This window comes from Alosa sapidissima, chromosome 5 (genome assembly GCF_018492685.1).
Source record: "Alosa sapidissima isolate fAloSap1 chromosome 5, fAloSap1.pri, whole genome shotgun sequence".
NCBI lineage: Eukaryota > Metazoa > Chordata > Actinopteri > Clupeiformes > Clupeidae > Alosa > Alosa sapidissima.
In genome coordinates, this window is record NC_055961.1 from 9,757,111 (window position 1) to 9,766,855 (window position 9,745).

Sequence of the window (9,745 nt, forward strand, 5' to 3'; positions counted from 1 at the left end):
AATCAATTATAGTATGTTATGGATTTGGCAGACGCCTTTGTCCAAAGCGACAAATACTGTAAATACAAAACAACATAATATTTAAAATTGAACAGGGAACAGATTAGAATGTTGGTCAATAATAGCAATAGCAATAATACACAACAATATCAATTCAATCAATAGCCTAATAAAATAAGCAATGAAAATGAGGGGAAAAGCAAAAATAAAACAATAATGTCCATTCAATCAATAATATAAAAACAATGACATGGTAAGACTACATTAAGGAGAATATCAATAATAAACAATAATGTCAAAATAATCAACAGCCTAATGAAAAATAAAACAATATTATACAAACCATAACACATAAGCACTTAAACAACTAAGTACATGTTGAACAGGAATGTCTTTAGACCCCTCTTAAACGACCCAAAACTACCACAGGAACGGAGAGCACTGGGCAACTCATTCCACCAACATGGAACCACTGAGGAATAGAGTCTTGAATTAGACCTAGTTTTCATGACTGGTCGACATAACAGACGCTCATCAGAAGACCGCAGTGGGCAGTTGGGGATGTAAGGCTTGATTATTGAATTAAAATAACTTAATTAAAATAGTATGTAAAACAAAATAATGATCAACAATTCTCACATTGTGCTAGCTACTATTGCAAAATGTGTGCTAATTGAAGATGGTTATGTTATTTAGGGAACACGCCAGTCCAATTTACAAAACGATAAGCAAGTAGGCTATCGTAAACGTGCTAATTACCAACCATTTCGTTCTTAAATTCTAAAACGTTTTTTTAATACTTCAAAATAACATTTGATAAATGAACCTTACATTTTTCAGTAGCCATAGGTGTGTAAATTTGAACAAAATCTAGTTTGGTTCTTACCGGGGCTTTTACTGCCTGAAATATCCGATTTTGTTTACCACGCTCGGAGTTTAGTGCTGGGCTGGTGGGTGCCTGTTCCCTACCTTTCTCACGGCACATCAACGGTTAGCCCAAGAATTCTCGTCGCAAATCAAAATTCAAGTAAATATTAGCATAATATAGCCTACACCGTTATATAGCGCGCTACCTAACTTAGCCTAAACGGTTTTCTATTACGGTTTTATTTACAGTAGGCTATGCTATTTACAAAGACAAATAGAAAATGACTGTATTGCTCACAAATTATGAGAATTTGAGCTGCAACTTGCCTTGCCTCTCGACTTCACCTGCCAACACTTTTTTTATTTATTTTTTTATTAGATCAATTAAAGTATACAAACAGTATACAAAGAGTATACAATAATACAGTACAAAAGCATTGTTGCAACTACGCCAGGGGGATGTACATTACACAAAAATAATAATAAATAATAAAATAAAATAATAATAAAACATATTGTAAAGCACAAAAAGTGTTTGTGTTTTGACAGCCTTCTTATTATTACTGCTAGAAATTGTTATATATTGTTTAACGTCTATACCAAATTCTGTAAAATTGGGTTTTTTATTCAGAAATTTAGACTTATGAATGTAGTATTTTGTCAATATTATTAATATATTAATCAAGTAGAAATGAGAGGCAAGATTTCTGCTTTCATAAAAACCAAACAAGACATTCTCCCATTTCAAACTAAAGTCTGAATTTCACCTGCCAACACTAACGTTAATGCATCCCTTGAACTTGAACCACTTCCTGTCAGATCGCGACATATGCTGTCAATCAAAAAGAGTCTCTATGATGGTTCCTCCAATCATCATACAGAAGCTCGGCGTCCGGGCCATCCCACTGTCCCATTCACTCCCAGAGACGCCGGGCTTCGCCGGAAATGAATTATTGACTTGTCCAATAAACGTGTAGCTTTTCTGCACTGAGATCAGCCCACTCTGTAGTGCCATTGAAAGTCCAGTGAAGCCGAGCGTGCGTCTATGGGTTTATTGCATGTTTTTTTTGATGGATCGTGTTGTCAGAGCAATGTATTACGGTTGCGAAATCACGATAAATGACCGGCAAAACCTTATTGCTGAACAAACTAGCCATGAAAATGAACATGTTTTCAGCATGTTCTAGTTGGAATAGTAGGCTAGAAGCTTAGCTAATGTAATAGTGTTATTTGATGCGATTTTCTATGATATTTTAGGAGGCTGAGCTTCCCCTGTAGTCTTACAGAAAAATCGCCTCTGGTATGTAACTAGGGTAATGCATTAAGCTACCCTACCCAGCCTAGAACTACAGTAGGCTACAGTGACTTCTCAGCTTCCATGTTTTTTTCTCTTGAAGCAGTTTGAGGAGGATAGATTTTATTGATAAATATACCTCCATAGACAGTAGGAAACTGCTGCAGCAAGGGAATTCTGAGTGCACAGGCAATAAGGGGATTCGACTTGATGTAGCCGCCTACAGCGGTCTGTAGCTGACTGCATGACGTATGCACAATTCATACAGTCAGCTTATGACGGCTGCAGGCGGCTACATCAAGTCGAATCCCCTTATTACCATACACAGTCACGCGCGCGATTGTATGCGGCTTTGTGCCTTTCAAATAATTATTAAATAAATTAATAAGCCCTACATTTACACTCAGCACACAATTTGAAACATTTGATTTTCGTGAGAGAGGTGCGTTATAGCCTATATTGTCGTTTACGTGGGTTCAATTTGCAAAAGAGTGCGGAGTGCAGACCTCTACTGGGAACTAGGCATTCATTTTCTCGTATTTGAAACGTGGTTTACGAATGCCCAGAGCTGTTCATTAGGCGCTACGAATGTCTATCAAATGCGTCTGTACGTAGCTCATAACGGCTTCGTTGTGTTGTCATCGTCTTGCTGCCCTCCCTCCGTTCTGTGATTGGTCCCCTAACTGAGGCGAAAATTTGCTCCATGGTATCCAGGCTGCCTAGCAGCGTGAATAAAATTGCGCGTGTAAGGCAGCATGGGAAAACCCAGGCTAGTGTAAGACGCTTGTGAAAGAAAGATATGCAGCTTTCAAGTGACAAAAACGGCAAATTCCCAAGTTCACATTAAAACTGTTGGACATGAAAGGCCACATGGACTACAAACGAACTACAACGTGATGACGAGCCCCTAACTGGGCAACTCTGTTAGCAAAACCTGTTAGCTAGCCCCAGTTTCCGACCTCTGACTCACATTATGTGACGTGAATGACGCGGACTGATGTTTTCACTGGGCAAAAGGTTTTTCCGAAGCCCATGAACGCTAGGATAGACACAGTACAAGGGACACATGAGCAGGGCTGCCAACTCTCACGCATTGGCCGTGAGACACACACAATTGATTAGTTTCACACGCCACACCCCCGATTTCTCACGCTGAAGTGTCAACCCGGTCGGTCAAATGCCTGAAAGATGAGTTTATCTATAGATCTACCTGTTGAGCCACTCGTGATCGACTAGTTATGATTTCAGAGACGGTGAGGGGGTTCAGCACCCCCTGTCTGTGGAATATTCTTTGTCTCATTTGCGATGCTACTTCGCTAGCCATCCCAGGCGCATTTCCCCCCGCATTTTCCCGGCTTTAGGTATGCTTTGAGTATTTATTGAGTATTTTTCACACTGAAGTGTCAACCTGGTAGGTCAAATACCTGGCAGATGAGGTTCAACTAAACTAAACCTACAACCTAACTATAACCTACAGATATCACACATCATGTGAACGATTGAACATGCAATTTAATCATATTTGCATTTTGCACACAGTGCACACCCATTACTCTCGGTTAAATATCTCACTAACCCTTCACACAACACATGGCAAACCCAATATCTCAATAAACAGCAAATCGTACCAAATACGAGGATATAAAGCATGCCTCTGTGCAATAAGTGGATCCTGAGTAATCCGGTTTTGAAACACATCTCTACATAGTCTCATTGGGGCGAAATTATAATGTAGCCTATTCTAATGTAAACTATTTGTCAGTATACATTTTTGTAAATTGCTCAGCCATAGATTATCCCACTATCATGGTTCTTATATTGCCAGGTTCCAGCCAATCCCACTTACAGAGATACATGAATATATTTCTAATGGCATGCTTCCTAGTAACATTAATGCAAACATATGACGAAAATCAAATAATGAGACAAATTTTGCCTGACAAATAATCAAATAATGAGACAAATTTTTTTTTCTTGCCTGACATAAGCCATATGCAAACATTCACATCATTCCCAGTACGTCCTGAAAAAGGAAGAGCATAGGCTATAGACTAGATGGCCATTACAATGACCAATATCTTATCTTAAATGAACTAGCTGAATAACACAGGTGACCACTTCTGCATAATTTCATGCATAATTTCATGGAGTGCTGTAGCATATATGTTTTGTGGTTGTGAACTTATTGCAATATCACCATAACTATTCCACCTGTGTGTGCATGGTTATAATTCTGAAGTGCAAAATAGTTTAGGCTACAGCACAAATATTTCCATAAAAAACGTCTGACCTCTGAATTTATTTTGAAAGTGCACCCGATTGATGCATTTAAAAGTTAAAAAAAAAAAGTTAAAAAATACAAACATTTCTTAAATTACAAAAAAATTACAAAACACCCTTAGGACGACACAGCATCAGATGAACACAGGTTCAGGCCGAGGGTCCTAGTAGTAGATCCCTTTGATACCAATGTTAATTTAACTCTGGGACCCTGGTCCCTACACCTGAGAACCATGATGTACGTTTTTTTTTTTTTTGCTGTAGCCTACGGTAATAATGCTGAATGGGCCAAACAAAAATTTCCTATGTAGCCTACGCAGCAAAATTTTGGTTGGCCCCACCAAATCTCACTCCAAGGTTTTTTGAAAAGTTGGCAGCCCTGCATGAGGGTAGTCAATCACACTCGCACAAAAATCTTGAATTTCCCCTTGGGGATCAATAAAGTATCTATCTATCTATCTATCTATTTATCTAATACACAAACAGGGTAGCAACACTCAGTGCGACACAAGGGTTACACGAAAGGCAAAACTACAGTACACAGTAACACACTCCTAAAAGTAACCCAAAATAAAAGGTAAAACACCCCCAGTTTCCGTACCCCGCCCGCACAGCATGAGGGGATAGTCTAGTAGTAGACACCGACGCTACAGTATTTTAACTTACCTGGAAAGCTCTCGTCCGCCAGACCATGTCGCTCCTTTGTCAAGTTGTGGAAATGCAAAAGGTAGCGAGATCGTTGTCCGCACTCTCCAACGAAACCTACTGCCTTTCGTTGTCTCTGTACTTGTACTCTGTACAATGAAAATAAAGTTGACTCTAACTAATCTAAATGACGAAATTGTTCTTAATCAGTCATGGGTGTGTTTTGGGCGTAACATCCTTTAATCCAATGAAAATGACATCTGTCATTCCCTTAAAAAGCAAGCAGCGCAACTTCAAACAGAGCATCAGTATTTTGATAGCTGCACGCGAGACCGTATGGAACCAGGTATTTACATCTCGTGACCGTGCGTCTTCAGCTGTGCTTCATATGCACCTTTAGCTAGCTATAGACCAGGTTTTTCTTGGTCAGTGGCATAATGCTTTTTAGATGGTGTACGATAGCGATTTTTAGATAATGCGCCAGACCACACCTTAGGTCGTTAATTGGCGAAAAATTTGAGGAATAAGCTTTGCGTTTTGATAAGAATACCCTTTGCGCTGTGTTTCTGATCGTCAAAATAGGGCCTTTAATCTGCACAGCTTTACCAATATCAATTCTGGGGGTCTATTCCAGAAAGGCGGATTAACAAACACTGAGATAAAACTTAACCTCTGGGTTGTCTGAACCCATAGCGACTAAACCCGAGCTGTCGGTTCCAAAACACCGGTTACCAATTAGTTCAATCTACAGAAGCCAAGAGAGGCCATTGTCATATATATATATATCAAGATTATTAATCGGGGAGAACAACACAATTATTTTGTGATCACGGGAAAACGACCGAGAAAACGTCTAGCTGCTACCGTCACGCCCTCTTTGCTTGACAAAGAGAGTACGAAGACGAGGAAGAAGACAGGTGTCAGATGCACAATGCAGTTTTATGAAGCTTTGAGAGAGGTTGGGGTAGCAGAGGAGAACATCACCAGGATGATGGAGGACAAGGTGAGCCACTTGTCCCTCCGTGTTTTCACAAGAATTACCGCTACGCTTCAACCACGACTCCATCGTTTGAGTTTTGACAGTGATTGACAGGTGATGGCGGGTGGCATGTGACAGTTTGGGTCGAACCATCCTGGTATGGGGGGGACTCTGAGTTTTTAGGATAATGAAATTGAATAGCCTACTGAAATATGAAATTCATTTTATGAACTGATATTTTCCTGAAATATTTATTAAATATTTATTTTTAAAGTATTTTTGCATGGATTCTACTTTTTAAATATATGTATATTTTAAAATCTCACGTACCCCCTGGAGTGCCGCGTACGCCCATTTGAGAACCACTGCACAGTCATGTTGGAACAGGAAGGGGCCATCCCCAAACTGTTCCCACAAAGTTGGGAGCATGGAATTGTCCAAAATCTCTTGGTATGCTGAAGCATTTAGAGTTCCTTTAACTGGAACGAAGGGGCCAAGCCCAGCTCCTGAAAAACAACCCCATAATGCCGCCTCCACCAAACTTTACACTTGGCACAATGCAGTCAGACAAGTACAACAGAGTTTGGTGTGGATGAACTTGTCCAGCTAGCTAACTACCCAGCTACAAGAACAGACACATGGGAAATCAGTCATTGTTTTTTTATAGGGGTGAGTTGGTTAGGGAACATAGGGCTGTGGGAACATAGGCATGCTCCCATATAATGTTAGCCTGGGTGCGATGATGGACAGGTGAGCAACAGCGCCTCGTCTATCACGTCATCTGAGCATGCTTAGGTTGATTATGTTTGCAACAAAAACCCTGTGGCTAGAAGGAGACAGATGGCTTCTAAGACCCCATATGGAAAATGCATATTATTTCAATGAGGTTTTATCACTGAAAACGATTATTTCTGAAAACTTTGGCCAAAGTTGAGATGTGGGAAAACTCATGGTTTCACTTTCATCAAGGGAAAACTGCATGTTGCATTGTGACATGTTGTTTGTTTGAAATCTCTGATTGACCGCCTGTTCAAGGGATTTGCGACAGCCTTTCCCAGGTGTTTATAACATGTTTGTAGCATATCAGTGTTCAACAGAATTATTTTTAAAGGGGGATATCGGCTGTCAGTTTTTTTCTAATAGCCTACCCTACTACGTATCTCTTAGATTTCGCTAATGAGTGTTGTAGGAGATATTGACAGCACAATGACTTTTACAAAAGACCAGAAAACAATGTTAAAGTGATACTCCACCATTTGAGGAATTACACTCATTTTCATTTAATTTCATTACACTCATTTCACTACACTCAAAATTGATTTTTACCTTTCTCCAGTTCATCCAGCCGTTCTCAGAGTCTGGCGATACCACTTTTAGCTCCAGCCCTAGCATATAATCGAATTAGACCATTAGCATCTCGCCTGCTAGCATCACGTTTAAAAGTGACAAGATTTCCGGTAATTTTCCTATTTAAAACTTGTCTCCTCTCAAGTTAAAAAGTGTAATAAGACCAACAGAAAATCAAATGTAGCGATTTTCTAAGTTGATTTGACATGGAACTATAGCAGGCGAGAAGCTAATGGTCTAATCAGATTCAATGATCTATGCTAGGCTGGAGCTAAAACTGGTATCGCCAGACTCAGAGAACGGCTGGATGAACTGGAGAAAGGTAAAAATCAATTGTTTAACTCAGAGGTGGAAAATGAGTGTAATTCCCCAAATGGTGGGATATCCCTTTAAGGCATTTGTGGAGAAGAAGGAAGGTTTGTGTGTTCTTCCTACATCTCACGGTAAGCTATTTCATTGCGCTGATTGGGTAGGTCTATCCAATTGAGTGCAGAGGCATTCCCCCCGTATCGGTTGAAACACCCCATAATTACGTCCCAATGGAGCAGTATCAGACTCATATTCTGACAAGAATTGAGTATGGCTACGTCAGGTTAATATAATGTATTTATGGCTATTTATTTTACATGACCGTTACACATCGTCGACTAACCTACCTCACTATTTATTTTACATCATTGTTACGCATCATATATATCTCTACATGTCGACTAACCTACCTCACGTTGACGTTTCCGAGTTACCTCGGTGTTGAGAAAGGTAGCATAAAATGAAGTCATTCTACTCCCAACATTTGATTGTGACAGGTTTTTCAACTGCGCTGTAGCTCAACTCGACAGGTAGCCCAGTTTGACAGAACACCAGCTGTGATCTGATAAACGGGTCCGTACCACACACAATAAGTGCACCAGATCCGTCAAACGGATCCAGACCAATTTTGGACCATAGACTGTAAAAGAACGAATAGACGAAAAGGATGAACAGACTCCATTGTTTTCAATGGGAGGGCACTGACACAAATTTGAACGTTATTCCAGTTGCACCCCCCCCCCCATCGTACTGCACAGACTCAAACTTAACTTTGTGACATTAGCCATCAAACTGAATCTTGTAACTCGTCTGATAGATGGTTCACATAGAAATTCTTATCACACTTCGCCTTAAAAGTTTATTTAGTTATTATCATTAACATCATCATTCATTCATCAACAACTTCATTTATTTAGTTATTATCATTAACATCATCAACACAAGGGATATCAGGTTGTGTTAATGTTGAAACTACCAGAAATGATCATCTTCAAACACAGTCATTGGTAAAAGAATAATCTTCTTTCCACTTTTCTATCCTAGCCTACTGTCAATCCATCGAAAACCTCTGAAATTATTAGTGCCGTTTTTTTTATTAGGTATACTTGCCTCTATGTAATGCTTTACCTCGGCTTGTAGGCTTAGCTTACATAGGCTTTGTTCATGAGTTCCGGGCTGGCTGGACTGAGCTTCTTATCCAAACAATACGGTTATACACCAATACGGTGCAACAGAAAAAGTATGTCAAAGTTAGCTTCCCTACAACCGGACATGTTAAATATTCTTCTTATGGGAGCCCAATGTTACGTACGAGGTAGTTGAGCCTGTTCTGCCTTGTATTGTTTATGTAGATAATAGCTATGTTGGCACAGGATGTTATATGAAGTTAAGGGATTTCTAAAAAATCCTAAATGAATGAGCATTCTATTGGTTGTTGTTAGTGTAGCGTTGATACCTCCAGCGTCCAATCCAACGTCGTGCAATGTGAGCTGAATTTACAGTCACGTGACTGTTTTCCCAAGATGTATATGATGTATACATATACACTGTATACGTGAACGCTACTTTTTCTAAACCATCTTTTTAATAAACTGTGTGTGTATCACGTGATTCAACATGTATTGTGTGTGTGTGTGTGTGTGTGTATCAGGATTTGTAACTGTAAAAATGATTTGTGATTTAACAAAAAATAACACAAACAATTTTAAGTATTACTCATATGTCCTTCACTTACAAATATGTTCCACAGGTACTAAACCTTCCACAGTTGTTGTCTTTCAATTATAAAACTATTCTGTCATTACAAATCTCTGCCGCTCGCACAAGTATTTTCTGCAAGTATACGAATACTTTTGAGACTGTTCTGGCACTTCCTGTTGAATAGCCAATGGCGATGCTCAGGTTTGGCTAGCCAATCAGGAATCTAAGTTCACTAACCAATCACAGAGCCAGGAGTGTGTACCAACCAGTGTTGCCAATTTAGCGACTTTTGGCCGTCTCTGGCGACTGAAAAGTGTATCTAG

At 39.5% G+C, this 9,745-nt stretch overlaps 1 long non-coding RNA gene across 1 annotated transcript; it reads right to left on the minus strand.

Moving 5' to 3' along the window:
* Positions 1-1,136: 1,136 nt before the first annotated feature.
* LOC121709447 lies at positions 1,137-2,310 on the minus strand. Its single transcript, XR_006031956.1, has 4 exons — positions 2,301-2,310; positions 2,203-2,207; positions 1,635-1,717; positions 1,137-1,212 (listed from the first exon to the last, which is right to left on the minus strand). It is a non-coding gene; the product is annotated as an uncharacterized LOC121709447 (long non-coding RNA).
* Positions 2,311-9,745: the final 7,435 nt, after the last annotated feature.